The sequence below is a fragment of the Neomonachus schauinslandi genome, chromosome 13 (genome assembly GCF_002201575.2).
Source record: "Neomonachus schauinslandi chromosome 13, ASM220157v2, whole genome shotgun sequence".
NCBI classification, from domain to species: Eukaryota; Metazoa; Chordata; class Mammalia; order Carnivora; family Phocidae; genus Neomonachus; species Neomonachus schauinslandi.
The window spans coordinates 21324763-21346178 of record NC_058415.1 but is presented as its reverse complement, the minus strand read 5'-3'; positions in this window follow the sequence as shown (position 1 = coordinate 21346178).

Sequence of the window (21416 nt, the reverse complement as noted above, 5' to 3'; positions counted from 1 at the left end):
GAACTGTAGGGTAATAAATCTGTGTTGTTTTAAGCCACAAAGTTTGTGGTAATTTGTTATGGTGGCAATGGGAAGCTGATACAATGTGAGACAGATTTCCCAGGTAGTATTACTAGTATTTATCAACTGATCACATCTGGAGAAGAAGAAAAAGAAAAAGCTGAAAATGGCTTAGTAAAATCATTGATAAAAGTAATTAAACATTAACAAAAAGAAAAATTGGGCAGAGGAGAGTATGGTGAAAGAGAATAAGATTCAAAGGAAAGAAGAAAGAAGAGAGCTTAGAACAGAACCTTAGAGAACCGTACCTCAGTCCTTCAGCATGAGGATGACTGAGGTCCCAAAGAAGGGGAGGAAAGGGGACTAACATCCTGAGTCTTGCTTGATGCCTAATGCTATGCCAAAAACTCACAGTCTTCATCATATTAAAGAGCTTATAATTCATCATCTCTAGATCTTAGGAAACTTTTATCAGAACAATTCATAGCTTAGTTTTAGGTAGATTCCTCTGTATTCCATATGTCCCCTTTCTTCAACGTCTGTTCTGATTTATATTACACCTGCTATGTGTGTGACTTAGATGTCAATTTCCCTTTGTCTTTCTCTTCAAGCTCACCAGAAAGAACCCACCACAAGCCATTGACAATTCTTTTTAAACCCATCAGCTTCCAAATTCTTCACTATGCGAGGGCACCCTGCAAGGTCCAGCTCTCCTGGTACCTGTTCCTTCTTCCTTGGATGTTCCCATAGAATTTCCAATTTCTCACCCTTATGTTAAGAAAAGAGGACCTCCTCCATCAGTGGGCACTCAGGCCCTGGAACTCCACTGCATTTCCAAGTGGTTTCCAAAGAATTTTCCAAAGACCTTCCCTTCCTCTAATGACGTATAAGAGAATAACATTTTCTCCTTAGTGTTACATGTGTATTTGTGATACGCAACTTCAAATTTTTGTGGAACAAGATAGAATGCAAATAAATAAACACCTTCTTGCCTTGGCAAGTCAGTGCCCAGAATTTCCAAGTGCATCTTAGGGCAGAAATCTGTTTGTCCCGTAATCAGAAGGTATTCAACCCATTCTTTTCCCTTCTGTTGGGAATGCAATTAAGTAAACCACAGAAACAACATATGATTGTAAAACTGAAGATAAGACAATAAATAGGTCATTTGTCTACATCTTCTGAGAACTTTCCTTGCAAATTGTACTCAACTGTCTAAACTGGCTTAGCAACTGTCTTCCTTGTGGTGGGCTCAGCTGGAAACAGCTGTCTTATCCAACTGTCACTCTAGGCACAGTGACAAGATCCTGTGAGCTACTCAGGGACCCATGAAAATGTTAGAGACCTGAAAAAAAAAAAAACAACAACGTTATTGCCTCTAAAAGGAAGGCTGAAATTCAAAATTAATAAATGTTTAATTTAATGCCTGTGAAATATTATACTCCTCAGATTTACCAATCATTAAATTTAACATTTGCAAAATTCCACTACAACTTGAAAATAATCAGTAGCATCCATTTTCCCACTTAGCAAGGCTTTTGAATGCACAATGATTTCAAAGAAATTACCATCAATCCTAAAGTAAATGAGTTATTTGATACCAGATAATTTTGAAAGTCAATTACAAAAATCTTGTTGCTTTATTTACAACAAAATTTATATTTCATTTTGGATATGGGTATATGTAAATGTTGGATGTTCTTGGGTGTAGAATTTCCAAAATTACGATTATTTTTTAGAGTTTACATAGACTAAAATGGCCCTGGCTGAAAGTATTCTATGTAAGATGCCCCCTCCCTTCTTCTCCTAGTGATGTTTATAAGGGTTGTTCCCATTCACTCTCTCTCTCTCAGACCTGCCTACACCTTATTAAAAATCTTGGATCTTTTGCTTGCCCTCTTCCTGCTCCCAAGAACTCTCTGCAGAAAACCATTCAGCCTTGCTCTGATCTTCTGACACATCTTGAACTCTTGTTTAAAAGCTGCCTGAGATAGGTACCCAGCTATACTCAGCACCCTGCAGAAGCATCTGACAAGGCATAGAGGTTGCTATAGAGATCCAGAGCCATCCTCATGTTACTTCCTCTCTCAATCTCAAAGTATAGTCTGTGCCTAATAATACAACTAGAAAATGGGGTTGTGACCTGAACTCCAAACCTCACATGCTCTGTTATCATCAGCAGCAGAACTATTCAAGGAAGGATTCATCTTTGGTCCTGAGCTTCCATTGGGTGGTTCTATGCTCGAATCCCCTGGATAGTCTGTTCTTGGTAGGAACCAAGAGTGGGGGCAGTACCTCTCCACCTACCAAGCTTTCTTGGGTCTAAAATGGTTCAAGATTGCTAAAGACCATAGATTCCCATGTCTGACAGCCTTGCCCACTCATGTAAAGAGTTAGTCAAATGTTCCATGTGATGCTGAGCAAGACATTACCTCTTCTGCAATATAAGGACTTCTGTTTAATCAAGGATGGCCAGAAGTTCTAAGATTCATTGGATACAACAGTGACTCATTCCCTCTCTACCTACCCAGATCCCAAAGCATAACCAAAACTCTGTTCACAAAAGTTCAAGAGGACCACCTCTTCTGGGCAATTCATTACTATTCTAAATATGGGAGATAGCTTATCTTCCATATTTAAAATGTCTCCACTTGACATTCAAATTTAATATATCAGTTGCAACAGAGAATCTATTTTATGAAATTTGAGAACCAGGAATTAGGAGCCACAGAACTATCCTAGGAATTCTTTCTACCAACCCTTAGGCTACTTCAGTAGATGCTTGAGAGGATATGATGTGGGCAGCACACTGATACCCCATGTAGAGGACTTCAGGTGTGCCCTACACTTGGCCAAGGGCCAATACAGGATATACACCGACAGCACCAGGTCCCACAAGAGACCATCCACATGGGTGACTCCCTCTGGCTTGCAGTCCATGGTGCCCACATTATTCATTCATATCAGAAGTTGGAGGATAACCATATATTGTGAGGGATGTTCACTGGACTTATTGTGGTGATCATCTTGCAACATATACAAATACTGAGTTGTTACACTGTACACCTGAAACTATTATAATGTTATGTCCATTATACCTCAATTTTCTTTTTAAGAAAAAGAACAAAGAAGTGAGAGACTGGGATTTGGAGCTCTTCAAATGGAGAGAAGTCACCAACCTTGTCCTTGTGGATCCTGTGGCTTCAAATTCTCTATTCTGTCTGGTTTTCTAAGTCTCCCCAATCCAGGTCCCAGGCTGGAATATTTCATGAGGCAGAACTGAGCGTCTACTCACTTTTCCCAGGCCACTAGGGAAAAGGTAGCCTCCATGATGGAAACCCATCTCCCATAGATTAATCTCCCTTCAATCCTGGGGACTAAAGCATTCCACAGAAAACTGTGAGGAGACATCTGCTCTTTATACACACACACACACACACACACACACACACACACACACACAGGTGCCCAGGATTCAGAAGGTCTACACCCTCACTCTATCACTTAGCTTTCGGAGACTATCATTCCAAAATTACCCTAAGTATATTAAATCTTTCAACTGGCTAAGAACACCCAGGAAACCGGAATGCATAGTTGGTAAATGGGTCCATTATCATTCCTGGTTTCAGACTTACTTGGACTTGTATGCAGTGCTTGCTCAAAGGACACAGAAATGTACAGTCTAGATTTTTTTAACAATCCCTTCTATATCCCAGGGTTTCCAGAAGTCAAGCACTAAATATCCTGCTTGCTCCCATTCAGGGCCTCCTGACACTCGGAAATGCGTTTCATCTGGAGTTTATCGGTATACTTTGCAACCTTCCTGAAGGAACCTTAGTCTTTGTCACTGCTTTTATGCTCCCTGCCCGGCTTCCTCCAGCACTGGGCAGAGCACGCGCCCATCACAGCAGCCGGGGATCCTCCACCTGGACGTGCGGCCGTTAATCACCCTTCTGCCCTGCCTGCTGGTTAGTGACTGGCAGGCCCCCTTCGAACCCCAGCTCCTCTCTCGTCCCTTCCAGATATCTATTTCTCCACATCAAAAACAGCAGAGTCTCTTCTAAATATCTTCATTGTCATGCCCCCCTCTACATTCCTCAGGTTGTTAACAAATGCCTCCTTTTATCGGAGGTTCGGTATCCCAGTCGAGATCTTGCCAGGCTCTTGAAATGTGGATGGTGTGTGCACTAATGCAGGGGAGGAGCACCTACCACCTGCCTGGGCAGAGGAGAGAGGTTGCCTTATGTCCTGGACTCTGTCTCTGAAGGATTTGAGTTAATGACTACCTGTATTGTCATTCACAAGCAGAATTCCTGACCTGGAGAAGAAACCGTTGCTCTACCATTCCACCCCAGGTACCGTGGGAAGCAAAAGGGGGAAAAGGAAGCAGCCCCGACAGTCTTCTAGAACTGTCCAGTCCACAAGCAGAGCAGAGAAACGCCAAACAGCGGTTACATTCGACCCACTCACTCAAGGGCAGGCTATTCATCAGAAATGAGGTACAAATATATGCCCGAAGCAAGGGAGGGATACACTATGGGGCATTTAATCATAAATGAGGCAATTAGTGGTGTTTCCAGAAATGGTCTCAGCGCTGTCCCTTGCCATGGTCCAGACGGCTGCAGGGGCCGCTGGTCCCGGCCATGCAAACTTGGTGAACCACAGCAGGTGGGAGCTGCTTACGAGCCTTATTCTTCCAACACTATTGCCATTGAAGCTTGAGTAATGTTTTCTCGAGAATTCTATATCCTCTCTCCTCCATGCCTTTATAGTCTAATCTTTTCTTTAAATATTTGAAAGCTTATGAGCCTACTTTCTACAGGCAATCTATTCATCCCTATAGGGCTTTTCAGAAGTGAGATTAGTTTAAGTGAATGGATAATACAAAATATGCCACTAATTTTATGCAGCGTTATATTTAGAAATATAGGCGGCCCCTCCAAATTATACTAATTTGCATTAAAATGTGACATGGGCCTTTGTTTAAAGAGTTTATGTGCTCTTTCCACAGAAAATCTTGAGCACTTATTGAAATAGTTAAATTAGAAAAACCTTTAGAGACTCTTCCTAATATTACCAAAAGATTTTAACATCTTAAATAAAAGCATCCTAAAACCTTTCCCAAACCCTCATGCAGTTCCCAAGGCTTAACCCAATACTGTGCTTTTTTGCTCATTTTATACATCCTGATATTAGAGGCTAAAAAGAAAAGAAGATGCATTTAGGAATTCAATTACATAATGACACATTGACGTTTTTAAGTTGTGAATTCCATAATAAAGCAACTCTCCCTTTATGAGGGAATAAAAATACAACATCATGGCAGGTGTTGTGGAGGAAATTTTCACTTTATACCCAAAGTTTGGAAATAATATCTTCCTAAAATCGTAAGTGTGGAAATAACATGTTAGAAAGGAAGGTAACAAATAATAGGATTTATTTGCAATGTTTGACTAGCATTGGTGGTGCAGAAACAAAATATCTGCATTAAGAGTGGGCTGCTCTTGGGCAACCCTGCCACCAGCCTCGAAGGCCTTCTGGCTCAGTGATTCCAGAAGACCGGAGACTTCCCCCCACCAGCTTGCTGAATCTGATGCGAGCAGGAGTATCCTTCAACTAGCATAGCTCTGATTTAAGTGCATACCCTAGTACAATGAAACAGCGACTTTCTAGATCTTGACCAGGCTGGCGTTTTGCTCCTAAGAAAAACGGAACAAAATGGTCCACAGAGGGGCCATTGGCGTTCAACCAGGTCTAGCTAAAGTCACAAGCAGTTTGTTGGGAGTAGATGATGAGCCCTGGGATCCTGAGCGTGCACCGGCCCCAATCTGTACAGGAAGTGGGGCCGAAGGGGACAGGGAGATGAATGCCAGCCCCTTGTCACGACCCCCTCTACAAAAGAGGTGCCCTGTGTCAACCTTGTGCTTGCCTGGAGAAAAATTAAACTACCCAGGAAGTTTAAAAAAAAAATAGTTTTCAAATTTTCAGCCTCATTGCTAACATCGAAGAACGTCGTCTGTAGCTTTTGATTTTTGCTGTTTGCCAAGCACCCTGGCTGAATCAGCATTTATTGAGTGCTGTGATGTGCTGGGCAGCTTCACGAACATTATCTTGTGTCATCAGCCAATAAAACTATAAAATAAGCACTCCTATTTCTGCTGCATGGATGAAATATAGAATTTCAAAAAGATTAAATGACCTGCCCAAAGTTCCCCTTTAGTATGTGATAGGATCAGGGTGGACCCTGTGTCCTTAAAGCCAGGTCCCTTGTCCTTTCATCCAGAGCCCAACTAACTAGCCCTTGAGATCAGTGTACCGGAACGTATTAAGCTGTGTCAGCAATATCGGAGTCCCACCCATCCTGCGGATTGTCAACTGTTCAGAATTTTTGTAAGAATTTTTCCCTAGAGCATCCATGGATCTCTCATGTTGTCACAGAAAATGTGAGAGAGCCTCAGAGGAGGATTCCAGCTGTGACTCTAGCCATCCCTGGGTTCGTGCATAAGCACCTGTCTTTCAGGCACTTCCGTTTTGTGACTTTCAAATTAGGGATAATAATCGTGACTAGGTAGGGTTCCCTTCATCTCTCTGTCCTGTTCCATTCTCACACCTAGCGCAGAGTGGGCTTGCAATATCCTTATCCACGCTGGGCTAGGGAAGGCAGCAAATGTTAGGAAGACAGAAGTTTGTTTGTTTTGTGTGAAGATCCTCCTGATGATAAGAAACCAACTGGGAAAATATTATGAGATAATACAGAAATTTGAACACTACCTTCACATTGAATGATGTTAAAGAATTGTGAAAAATTTTAGATGTGCGGAGGAACTGTATCAATGTAAATTTCCTGGTTGTCATATTGCGTCATGATTATGCAAGATGTTATTACTGGAAAAAACTGGGTAAAGGATATACAGAATTTCTTTGTAATATTTTTTACAATTTCAGATGCATTTACATTTCTCTTAAATTAGGCATTTTTTAAATTTAGATATGATAACTTTATTTTGGTTATGCTAAGAATCTTTAACTTTTAGAGATAAATAATGAGGTATTTATGAATGAAATAATTTAGAAATACATATTTGGCAAAAAAAAATTTTTAATGATCTATTCACATGATATACCAAAACAAGGTCAGATTTTTAAAAGAAGGAATTAAAGACTATTACTAGTATAAACATCTACTAAACTACTAAAAGCTATATCATAATCCTAAAAATAATTCATGCCTTTGATCTCAGTGTTCCTATTTTTGTGAATCAATTACAATCATACATTTTATATATATATAAACATATTCATGAGAAATATATACAGCACAAATATAAAATCAACCTGTAATCACTTGTAAGTATGTCACAATGAAAAGAAAAATAAATGATATGTGAATAAAAACAGCACACAATTTTTTATCAATAGGATTATTAAAAATGTTGAAAGGCAGGCATATAAAAATATATTTCAACAAATTGAGAAAGGTAGAATTCAAGGAAAATGAGATGAAGCTTGCTGCTCAGCCACAAAGTAGTGGTAACTTGCACTTTCTTCCCAAGGGAGAGAGAGAGAAAAAAAAAAAAGAGGCCAGGCTCAAAACTAAATGTTTTACATGAATTATTCTCACTTAATCTTTACAACAACCTAATAAGGTAGACGGTACTACTGTTATACCCATTTCACAGGTGACCACACTGAGACATCAGGAGCTGAAGTAGCTCACCCAAGGTTACAAAGGTAGTAAGTGGCTGAAGGGGGATTCAAACCCAAGCAGTCTGGGTTCAGAGCCTCCCTCACCAGTCAAGCCTGCTAATATCAGCAAAAGAAAAGCTCCCCTGCTCTGTAGATTCTTCTCTCAAGTATTCAAAAGACTTAAAGCCTCTTCCACCAGTGCACAAAAGTATATTGCATTGCAATTTAAACTAGAATCTATCTATCAGATGAAGTAAAAATTTCCAATGGGAAGATGAAGCACACATATAACTAAGAATCCTCTGTCTCCCAAATCAATAAGAATTGATTAAAAAATAAGCAATTGCCTTTTATCTGTTACAGTCAACTGCAGTCCCTCTTTTACTAAATGGTAATGAGAAATGTAGATTGAGCTCCATGGTTTCTCAGAAAATAGACACATTTCCAATGGGGCCTGGGATAATGGAAACACAGGCAACCACTTGATTTGAGAGCTGACTGTGTCTGGCTAAATTTCCACTGCAGAAAAGGTCAGATAAAGCCTTTCCAGAAGGAAAGGAAGGCCAAGTACCTGATTCCCTCCCTACATTCGATTGCCCCATTCCTCTGCTTCAATCCTAAAGGAAAGGGTGAAGTAGGTTGAAGTTTGCATTCAAAAACTGGGCCTTGCACCGTTTAGATGTTGTAAGAACATTTGTTTTTTGTTTAATTTCTTGTTCCAGATTCCCCCTTTCTTTTATTTCATTGGGAGCCACCTCTTATTCACATAAAAACCCCAAGGTCCCCCATATTTCGATATTCTTTCCTCCTTGCCACCATTAAAAACCTGCTCATAGGAAATTTTCTGACCAAGCCATTTATCCTAACTTGTAATTGACTGATTAACTTTTTATGTTTAAAAGTTTTAATAATAAAATTTGGGAAGGGGGAGTTAAATATAAAAGAGATTTCCAATTTAAAATATTATCCAAAACAGGACACAACTGCAAGGGGCTCCCAATGGTCAAATCTGGGTCACTTTGATCTGGGTCACAAAATAATGATTGCAATGAACATCCATGAGTGCATACTATATAAATAAAGAGTTGTATAAATAAATAAGTGGAGAAGAAGGTAAAGCTCTCACTACAGTAGAATTCCAATTAAGAAGTAAAGCCGGAATGATAGAATTAGAAGGTCACCAAATCAGCAAACATCACAGTAATAATTGTTGTGGGCAAGAATAATCACTAGCCATTAAAACTGGCATGAGTATCATCATCAATGAATGCTAAAGTTAGTGGGCAAAAGATGAGAAACAGGCTATTTACATAGTCTTGAAGTATCTCCCCTCAAGACACTCATTAATTACCAAGGGAAAAAAATAGTCACATTACCGTAGAGAAACCTGGAAGACACCATGTTAACCAAGCCATCAAAGTTCTCATCACCAAAGATGAGACATAATCAACAGCATGTGCCTCCTGATCATGATGTACTGAGAAGGACAGAGTATCATTTCGTTGATATCCTTGCCCCAAATTCTTAATTTGAATTTAATCATGAAGAAACATGAGACAGATCCAAATTGAGTACTGGCCAGTACTCTTCAAAAAGTGTCAAGGTCATAAAGACCACAAGGCATAGGAAGTATCCCAATTAACAGAGACTAAAGAGATGTAATGACTCGATGGTTCAGGTGATCCTGTATCAGATCGTGGTCTAGAAAAAGGACAGTGGTCTAACAACTCAGGTGGGAGGAAACTTGAATAAGGTGTATAGATCAGTTAAATGTATTGTGGCCATGTTAATCTCTTGATCTTGATAATTATATTGTGATTATGTAAGATGTTAACATCTGGGAGAGGTAGGAAATGGTGAAAGGAATTCTTTGTTTTTGCAACCATTTTTAAGTTTGAAATCATTCTAGTCACCAAAGTGCGCTTCCCCAAAAGATGAAAATACAAGGAAAACTAAGAAGAGTGATGCCCTCAAATTTCGAAGGCTGAATGTTTTGAGGCATGCAAGGTCTTCACCTTAATTCTTGACCAATAGTAGTAAAAAAAAAAAAAAGTAGCAGTAGTCATAATTATCAGAGTAAAAGTAGAAATAACTAACCTTGGCCAAGTGTTTACCATGCAACAGACACCAGATACAGATTATCATGTTTAGGGGTATCCAACTCTTAGTTTCGGCTCAGGTCATGATCTCAGGGTCATGAGATGAGCCCTTCAGTGCAGAATCTACTTGAGATTCTCTCCTTCTCCCTCTGCCCCTCCTCCCCCCCAAATAAATAAAATCTTTTGTTTTAAAAAAAAAATTATCATGTTTAGTTCTGATAACAACTCCATGGAGTAAGATACATTCAGTAAATGCTGACATTTAAAAATGCTAACTCATTCTCAGCAACTGGGAAAAAATTTAATGAAGTCAGGGATCATGTCTTTCTTACTTAAGTGCCTGTTACCAGAACCAAGCACAGTGCTTTACACATAACCATTATCCAATATGCATATTTGTTGAACCAATGAATTAATTTAAAAATATGTGCTCTATCCACCCTTTGCATCATGAATAAGCAGCTCTACCCACCCTCCTCCCACAAAATATAGGGAGCCAATTTTCACTCCCCCATACTGACCGGCAATCTTTCCTAGCCATTAAAAGACTTGAGATAGTCATCTCCGTGTTGTTAGGACTTTGCTTTTCCTCCTTTGCCTCATCTTATTCTGTTCACCCAGAGGCCACTGGTCTCAGAGAACAGAAACATGGAGAGAATAACAGCATATTGCTCTGTGGGAAATACAGTCACCCAAAGCAAGTTATTGTGGATGGGAGACAGGCATAGGAAGAAACGGGTGCAGCTCCCATTAAGGAAGTCTATTCTTTTATACACCATATTATGTTGAATCTCAAGCAACTGAGCAGTGATGTAGAACAGGAGGGCATTCAACTTCATTCAACAGAGCAACACTAGATGGAACCTTGCTCAGCGTTGGAAAGTAAGCTGGAACTCAAAAGATATTTCAGTCTGTGCAAGAAGGGCTCTCAAGCAGTGCACTGTGGAGTGGGGAAGGAAGCTCAAGGACCCTCATCTGCCCTGATGGTCAGTAGACTGGACACAGCAGTCTCCACTTGTGGGTATGTAGAGAGACGAAGACAAAATTATGCCGACCGAAAATAAAAAGTACTGAAGGATAAGGTAAATATAGTTTCATACAAAACAAACATCTGAAGGAAGCAGAAGAAAACCCTACAAGGATTTTTGACATTCTCAGGAGATATTTGAGTTGGAAATTCTCAAAACCAAAGCAGCTGATCTTACAGTCTCTCCTTTGCAGCTGCATAGACTTCTTTCTGCTTGTCTCCCTATGTCTACTTCATTCTCTCTTTTTTTCCCTTATGGCTTTCTGTTTTATGAAACAGGAACATGTCATGAAAGGGAGACAATGGGCTAAGATTATTTATACTTAATATAATAAGTAATTACAGTAGATGCATGGCATAGATTACAAGATAAGATAAAATGTTATATAAGAAAGTGTTGCATGAAAATCAAATTGAGACAAGCCATATTTTTAATGTTGGTGACAACATTGATATTGCAGATAATCAAATAATCATGGTGGAAGACAAACGTGAGAAACACTCTCCAAATTTATCGGGGAGGGGAGAAGAAAATCTTTGGAAGAAGATGACAGATAAGGAAATAAGACAATGGAGATCAAACCTATTAATTATATATGTTCCCCAGGGGCAAAATGTGAAGAATGATTGGAATAGAGGCAGAAATCACAGATGAAGAATGCATTCCATTGCTAGTTTTAAGAAATGATTGAATACACTTATCAAAATTGTCAAGGTTATGAAACACTGTCACAGATTGGAGGATTCGAAAGAGGCATGACAACTAAATGCATTGAATCCTGGCAGAGAAAAACACGATAGTGGAAAAACTAACGAAAACAAAATAAAGTCTGTAGTTCAGTTAACAATATTGTACTAATGTTAATTTCTTTGATAAATACACCATGTCGTGTAAGGTTAACATTAGATAAATCTGGGAGTGTGTGGGAATTCTGTGTACTGTCTTTGCAATTCTTCTGTAAATCTAAAATTATTTCAAAGTAAAAAATTTTTAAAAATAACTGAAGAGTCAAATCAAAGGAGTTGATTGTGTTTCTGGAAAAATTACTGAAAAGAACCCTAGATCTGCAGAAATTCAGGCAAATTTTTAATTATTTAATTAAAAGGATAAAAATAAAACCCTATAAGCACCCAGAGAAAATAAGGTAGTTAGCTCCAAAGACCTAATTAACTAACAAAGCATCAAAATACTCCAGTAAACAAATTAGAAATTCCAGAAAAGGGATAGGAATAGAATTGTGGGAAATTTTTGTGTATATATTTGTATATATATATATACACACACACATATATGTATATACAACATTTGCATATATTTAAAGCTTACGTTTACAAAGACACACTTCTCCCAATTGTCTGTGGGATGTTTGTTTATAAACTAGGGCAGTAATTAAGTTGCAAAATAAAAGAAACTCATGGTTCATAAAAGAAAATCACAAGTACAGTTACAGACTGTTAGAAGAGCAGAATCTGGAGAACTGTATATAAATTTATTTACTTAATTCTATCAAAAATCCTATCAAAGTTGTAGTCAGAAACAAATTCGTAATCCTTAATGCCTTCATTATAGGTAAGAATATACTTGAAAAAGCATAGGATTTAAGAAGGTATTAAATAATTTTTTAAATCTTGTTAAAAAATCAGGATAACAAGACTAATTTTTTAAAAGATTGTATTGTATTACTATTGATGGGTATTAAAGAGGGCATGTTCTGCATGGAGCACTGGGTGTTATGCACAAACAATGAATCATGGAACACTACATCAAAACCTAATGATGTAATGTATGGTGATTAACATAACAATAAAAAATTTAAAAAAATAAATAAAAGATTGTATTACTATAAAACAGCTAAATAAGTCCAAGCACTGGTTCTATGAAAAAAAAAAAACAAACAAACCCGAAAAAATGTTTTAAAATGCTGATGAAACTTAATGAATAATGAATATAATAAATAATTAAGTACATATTTGTATAATAAATATTAATATAGAGATTAAACAAATAGAAAATACTTCTTGATTCTAAAAATAAGAACATCTTGAAAGGATACTTGTTTATGGGAAATGGTATATTACCTAAAATGATTCAATTAAAGATTTAAAAATACAAAAAGATGATCACAGGAAAATTATTTAAGTTTATCTGAAAACTACTTTTCAAAATAGTTTATCTACAAATTATATAGATTTTCAAAAAACAGATCATCTTGTGCTATAGAAGCTACTCAAGTTTTTTAGAAGTTAAGGCCGAAACTAGATACAAAAAGCACCAAAAAGAATTTTAAAAACACAAACCTTACTTATTAATATAAATACTTTAAACTGAATCCATTAGTACCAAAGAATTAGCCACCATGACTAAGTAGGGTTTATCCCAAGAATTCAGACATAGTATTGAGAAATCTCTTAATATAATTATTAAAAAACTAGGCCTAATAAGATAAAAAGACATATCATTTAATTTAATCATTCAGATGTTTCCAAGGCATTCAACAGCATTCACTATCCATTCCTTATTTTTTAAATTTAAAAATAGAAGAATATTTTTCAACATGATAAACTTGGATAGACAATTCAATAATATAAGAAGCAGACAAAAAGAGATGACTATTGGAGTGGAATTTTTTAAAATATCCTTAATAAAGGAAAATATATTTTATTTATTCAGAAAGCCCACTAAAACACTCTACGACTCTTAGGATTAATAAGTACAATGAAATATAATACAATGCAATTAAAAATAAGATAAGTATACATGGCTCAATTGTTGTCAGACAAAAGATTGACAATAACATATGAATAAAACACACACACAAACTATTTTGGAAAAACCTTAAGTAGAAACTTGGAATTTCGGGGCGCCTGGGTGGCTCAGTCGTTAAGCGTCTGCCTTCGGCTCAGGTCATGATCCCAGGGTTCTGGGATCGAGCCCCACATTGGGCTCCCTGCTCGGCGGGAAGCCTGCTTCTCCCTCTCCCACTCCCCCTGCTTGTGTTCCCTCTCTCACTATGTCTCTCTCTGTCAAATAAATAAATAAAATCTTTAAAAAAAAAAAAAAAAAAAAGAAACTTGGAATTTCAATGTCAAGAAAATACTACATTTTCCTGAGAAACATAAATATTATTTGTGTAACCAGATTGGATGTTGCAAATGTTTCACTCATTGTTTTGGTAACCGGGCTCTCCTCACTCTTGGTCTAGTCACACCAGGATAATACATAGCAGTACATAGCACATCCCTGAGGCGGGATCTTGACTAAGAGAGGTACCACATGCCCAAGGTCATGGAAAGCCAGCTGCTGTCTGGGATTTAAACTACAACATGGACTACCAGTACCATTTTACTCAAATTGGAGATCACAGCAACTCACCAGAGACTATGCAGGAAAATGTGAAAAATCATTTTGAAGTATGACGTTTACTCATTATTTTGAAACATTGATAGTGTGGTGGTCTATAGAGAGCTGTTTTTGTTTTAGAAAATACCATACTAGACCACTCTGATTTGACAGTAGGGTGTTGAAGAAATGATATGGAGACAGATAGGAGGAAAAGGAGAGAGCCGAACTGTTTTGAGACTCAGAACATTCCTACTGACTCAAAAATGAGTCATTAAGGAAAGTTCAAGAAAGAATAACATGATGTGTTGGGAGATCGGAGTGTACGGGGGAAAAAAATGTCCTGTGAGGAATTCTATTCAACATGCTAGGACCCTGACGGGCATTAAGGAGGGCACGTGATGTGATGAGCCCTGGGTGTTACAGGCAACTGATGAATTACTGAACTCTATCTCTGAAACTAATGATATACTACATGTTGGCTAATTGAATTTGAATTAAAAAAAACATGCTAGGATCCTGAATCATTTTTAACACACAGATGTGTAGTAATCCAACCTGAATGCTTTGCTATGTAATCCTATGCTGTCAGTCTTCATACTGCCTGCCCTCTCAACACGTCCCCCACACTCCTACCCCACCGTCACCCTACAATTTCAGTAAAAATGCACTATAAGAAATGTTTTGGGTAAGCAATATTGGCGGAAATTTTAAAATGTGTCTTTGTTCCACGTACAGGTCAGTGTGGAGCAGAAAGTACCTCTTGGAAAAAGAGAATAAATAAGAAATCAGAACCACTACTTGAATGACAAAACATAAGTCTCAAAGAATCATGCAATTCTTTTTTTTTAAGATTTTATTTATTCATTTGAGAGAGAGAGAGACAGAGAGAGCACAAGCAGGGGAAGAGGCAGGGAAAGAGGGAGAAGCAGACTCCCTGCCGAGCCGGGAGCCCGACGTGGGGCTCGATCCCAGGACCCTGGGATCATGACCTGAGACGAAAGCAGACGCTTAATCATCCAAGCCACCCAGGTGCCCCAAATCATGCAATTCTTGAGGAGGCCTTGGACTTCTGTGTGGTCCAAGGAAACTAACTCATTTTTATATCAATCTCAATGGACAAAGGGACAAGAACTGATAACTGAATGGCATTATTTTATGGAGTAAGGTCTAAGTTTTAGAACTAAGAATAAAAAAATAAATATAAAAAAATGTTGAACTTCCCACATATTCCTTTAGGTCTTCTCATGTCCACAGGAGAGTTCACTTCCTTTTACTATGAAATTTGGCAGACATTTCTGTGATATATTGAAATACATCAGGAGAGCTATGTGTACAAAATCAGGGAACAGAATGACTCAATGTCCAAAGCAAGCCTTCTGGAAATCATCTGGCCAGTTTGGCACATAGAAAAGCAAGCAAGGCAAGCACACTTTAGCAGTGTATTTCCAGCACTACTTAGAGAGCAAAGTGGACCCTGATGGCAAGGCTGGGAGCACTCATGTCCCTCAGAAAGGCTCTCCTCAATCAGAGGAGAGTGCACCACACCAGCCTGTGACCAACATTCCTCAAATTCAAGGGACACCTCTTGCTCCAGGTCACACTCCCTAAGCAACCCTTAGATACAACTGGACAGTATTTTGGTCTTCATAACCATTTGCCTCCTGTAAGAGAAAGTATTATCTCCTGACATGATAGTAATGGTTCTCTTATCTGCTATAATTCTCATCATGCATTCATACATTCGCGTTCAGACTGATTTAACGGTTGCCTGTGAATGCACAACCATCCCGGAAAGATTGATCCCCAATCAATGAAACAGCAAAGTTTCTGGGCCTGGAAAACTAAGAGCCACAACTAAATCAATCAAGATTGTTTGTTTTCTTATTCATGAATGGTACATCCTCCACCATATGCATTCTTTCAAATAGTTAAAGGGATGCTGCTAGCATGTCTGGGTTTGAAGGATGAAAAAGGGAAAATGGGACACCTGTGGACAAGATTGAGGGTGCATTGGGAATGACTTTCTTTCTCCTTTCTATCACAGCCTCAGAAAGTTCATCTCTTGGCTAGGCACCTCTCACCGATTGATTCCCTGTTTTGATCAAATTCCATCCTTAATATAGGGGGAAGTTGTCAAAGTGTGGTCACCAGAACTTCCACATCAACATCACCTTGGAAGTTGCTAGAAATGTAAATTCTTGGGCCCCACCCCAGACCTGCTGAATTCAGAATTCTGGAGACAGAGCCCCTCGATCTGTGTTTTAGTGAGCCCTCCAAATGATTCGAATACATGCTGGAATGTGTGAAGTTGTGATGGCCTTTGGATTTTTCATTAACTTCACTAATCGCAGGTGGCAAGAGTACCACTCTCTCTCCAATATCAGAGTGAACTTGCCCTCCCTGAGGTATTTTGCAAGTGTAGGATCATTAATTTAAACTGATTTGTCTCTTAATGTCATTTGTCACCATTAGCAAACCAAGTTGTGTGCCCCACTGGGAGGGAAAAAAAATCAATCACCACGGCTTGGTCTTAAGCTGAGTAAGCATTGTAATAACTATAATCTGGACACCCAACCGGTCCCAACCACATGTCAAAATCTAGCTAGAAGACGAAAATGAGGAATTTTGAGTTTTGAGCTGCCATGAAATATACTGAAAAGATCACTGAACAAAAGTCCAGAGACCTGGGTTCATTTTAACATTATTTCCTTTGGCTTTAGCACTTCCATTTATGTAACATAATAAGCTGAGCAGTAAATTAATCTGAAAATAGCAATTCTCTTTGAAAAATCAAGCATAGGTGCCTGGCTTCTAAATACCTTTAACTTGTGATTTCTGCCAAAAGCACTTGAAATGAGTGCTTCAATGCTGTAACTATCATGTGGTGCTGGTGAACATTAGAGGCCATGGAGAGGAATGAAGAAATGCTGCACAGACAAGGCTAGATCCGGCTTTACACTCTACACTTGACTAAAGTCGTGTGACCAAGAGCAAGTGTCAATTCCTATGGGTCTTCACCACTTCATATTTATGGACAGTTGCAAATAAACAGAAACCTGAGTTATGTGCTGGCATGTAGAAAAACCAAAGTGTGTGTGTGTGTGTGTGTGTGTGTGTGTGTGTGTGTGTGTGAAGAGCTATTTATTGACTATGTACCTAAACATTCCAGAAGAAATCAGGTGCTTAAACAATGCATTAGGAGACAACTCTTCTCTGCCCTTGGGTCTGCTCCTTTCTGCTGTAACTCCATTCTCCTGTGCGCCTCTTCTCACGGTCGTCCAGCATTTTAAGGCTTCCATTCTCAATTCAAACTGCAACAGTAAGAGAGACTGCTCTCCTAGGAATTGAATAAAAATGCCAGAATAGAATCTCACTGGTTCTGTGCCACATGACTTCTTTTCAATCAATCACTGTGGCCAGCGGGAAGAAAGCTCTTTGACCAGGCTTGGGTCAAATGTTCATCTCTGGAGACAGAGTTGTATCAGCCCCACTGATCGAGGGCCAGAATTTGGGTCAGAACTAGGGCTAGAACTAGGGTCTTGAGGCAAGCAAGGCATTTAGGGCATATTGTTTAAGAAGGCACTCTGTCATTGCTGATCCTGTTCTTGCATAACCCTGAGAGTGAGTGCCTCCTTAAATTTTATACCCTAGGTACCTCACTGACCCCATCCAAGTTCTAGTGGCCTTGCTACTGAAAGGTAAGAGGGAGTAGTTTCCCTAAAGAAAAATCAGTGTGCTACTATGTATAGAAGGGAAAAAAATGTAGCAGATGTCCATTCCAAGATTATTTACATGAGTGAAGGCAAGAGACTTGCCCAGATAATCGTGTAAGATCCTTCCATGTTCTAACATACACAGTTCCATATTTAGTACTCCATCACCACTATCTATCTAATTGTAAGAAAGAACCAAAGTCCAATTTTTCCAAACAGGAAAAAAGAAGAGCCAACACCTAAAGATGACAGTCACTTAACCTCTAGGCTACTTATAAAACACACTCTATCTTTGACCCTTTCTTTCTATTGTAAATGAAATAAAATTCACCAATTGCTTTAACCGGAAGTCATGAATATAACAGAAATAGTTTAGTCTGGCTATTGGATATACAAAGATGATCCTTGTCCAATGAGGCTGTAAGTACACTTAAACATAAGACAGAAGTGTAAGTGTTATAATTAACATGACCAGTATAAGGTAATAATTAAGCTAGGACAACAAGCATAAAGAGACTGTCCAGAACAAACCAAGACATATGTCACCCTAACTTGCAAGACATTTCCATAAAGGGTTAGGAGAGCACAAAGCAAAGGGCTAGAACTCAGTAAAGGCAGTTTAAATCGAGGTTTTGAACAGGTGGAGTGCCTACAAAGATGGGGAAAAGATGTAATATTAACAAAAGCACATGGGTGGGAAAGAATGAAAGAATAGGGCCTGTTTACAAAAATATGAGTAGGTAAAATTATCTTTGTGTATGGTGTAAGAGAATGTTCCAGTTTCATTCTTCTGCATGTGGCTGTCCAATTTTCCCAGTACCATTTATTGAAGAGACTGTCTTTTTTCCATTGGATATTCTTTCTTGCTTTGTCGAAGATTCGTTGACCATAGAGTTGAGGGTCCATTTCTGGGTTCTCTATTCTGTTCCATTGATCTATGTTGCAACTGATAAATTATTGAACACTACATCTGAAACTAATGATGTTGACTAATTGAATTTAAACTTAAAAAAGGAGAAAAAAAAGAGAAAAGAAAAAGAAAGATGCTTACCCCACAGGGAAATAAAAAGAAAATATGAGTAGGTGAGACTGGCAAAAATCTAAGGGGGATACAGCAAAAGATAAAGGGCATAAAAACAGGTTGGGTCAGATTAAGGAGAATGAACATTAAATGCCAGAAGAATTTTCAACTTATCTTAAAAGCAATGAGGACAAGAAGAGTAGCTCTGACTAGCTCTGTGGTGAGGGACACCATAATCTTAAGAAAGTTATTCTGGGACAAGCATCAGTTTTACCAGAGAAGCAAAATAAAATAGAAGTCATGATTACCCAAAGAAGTAGTTGCAAACTTACTGCCCTGGGTCTACAAACTTACTTTGAGTAGCTGATGTGATGGATTAAAAAAATTAATAAATTAAAACTCAATTTGAATGATATTAGTCATGACATTCCTGCTCAACCTTCAGATTCCACCATTCCCAATTGCCTCACCTTGAATGGGTAAACACATTTACCTGATAAGCTTTGAAGGCATTTGTGTTTGAGAAAACACTTCAAAATGGATATTTCCTGCTCTATCCTCTGGTTATTTTCAAGTTTTTCCTAGGAATTAATATATTTTCTTCTCAAGGGGACAGATTTTAAAACTTCACACTGCCTTCAAAAGAAACTTATAAAATATGAGATTATGCCATCGAGAAATACACATCTGCAAAATTTATTTCTACTGATATAGTTACTATGCTCTCTTCTCACAGAGTACAATACAGAGGAAAACATTTCAATGGAAGAGAAAGAAAAAGAGGTAGGAGGAAGAAATGGGGAAGAGGGAAAAAAGAGATGGACAAACAACAGAAGGAAGAAAGAAATCTGAAATTAAGTTTAGTACCTGAAGAGACTAAATTGGCTAGATTGTATTTGCCAAGGTAGAATCCCCACACAAATGGAGCTCAGAGAGCCCCAAATACACAGTATCTGTATCACAAGATCCCTATGAAACATATAAAAATAGATGCAAGTATGAGCATAAATAAAGAGAGAGGTGGGGGTGGAAAGCAATCCCGTCTCCCAGATCGAGGAGTAGAGTGAAAAATAAGTCGTTTATCTCCGGTTTTCAATCTAGGAAAAATAAAAAAATGTCAACCCCACACCGTGGTAGATGGATGCAGGGAGTAATTGGTCAAGGAAACAAACATATGTCATCAAAAAGACCCTGTGAGCTTGAGAAGCATATCTCTGCATGCCAAGATTAATAGGAGTGCGGCTCTGTACACTGACAGTACAGATAGCAAGAGTTTCAGAAAGCGTCCCTGCTGGCCTGAGAGATCTGCAGAGATCCCTCAGTAGCAGCTGGAATCCTGCCCTCGCTGGTGGTGGTCCCACAGGCCTAAGCAGATGGCTGACCGAATGCACCCAGGCCGCTGGACCCCAGGCATTTGGGGTCAGGAAGGGGCAGATCCTCTGGCTCAGGCACGCACTGATGCTTCAGTAGAAATGACCATAAAGGAAGCCTTCTACTGCCTTGAAATAGCTATTGAGTTCTTGACTCCGCTCACCATTTATTTTTCTTTCCCCAGCCATCTGACAATTGTTTGGTTTGGGATGCTGGCTGCCTGCCATTTTCCTTGTCAAAGCACAGCTAAGAGAAAGCTCCACACTATAAATCTTCTTGGGTGGGCCCCAGGACTGCCGCCTACCCAGGCTGAGACATCTCACAAAGGAAGGCCATTCTTAAGTCCTGCAAGGACGCTCAATGGATGTGGGGCCTGGAAGGAAAGAGCCAGGGTTAGAAAGGAAACTTACAGCTGGGTCATTGAACATTAAGGAGCAAAGAACCTTTAGAAATCTAATCTCTATGCAACTGGCTAAAGTGATTTGCCCACTGCTGCATAATCAACCATCCACAGGCCTGATATTAAAACTGAAGGCCCTTGTCTCTAAATGTAATGGAGCAGTGTGCTTTGGGAAAGGGCACAGTTCTGAGCATCATGGTGGGCCACTCAAAGCTGTATGAGTTGGGCCAAGTCACAAACCACCCCCCCCCTCAGTGTTTCAGTTTCCAAGTCTTAAAAACAGGAGTCTTCAGCCATGATTTCCAAAGCTACTTGTAGTCCCCAATTCTAGTACATCTTACTGGGTATACTGTGTCCCTCAACTTTTCTCCAGGCCCTGCCACACATAGACACACACACTTTCATCTGGGTATTTTCAAATAGAGTCCCCTGCTTGCTTTTTCATCGGACTGTGAGTTATATCAGAGGTATGTGACATTTGCTCAGCGGATCATGGGGAACCATGAACTTTGTACGCTTTTAAAGGGAGGTCAACAGGGACCTACTTCCTGAGGATACAGCCTTCTGTGAGCCTCATCAGTTTATTCTAAAGCTAAAGGGCTTGAATGATCTCCAGCCTCTTGCGGGTTGAGTTGCTGTAGAGTTTGCCCAACGGCATTAAACTCCTCTATTATATTTCTGAGTGGGTAAACTCAGTGCCCTCCCTTATTGAAAAGATGAGAATGGGATGTTTGCCCGAAATCCTAAGTTTACATTTGC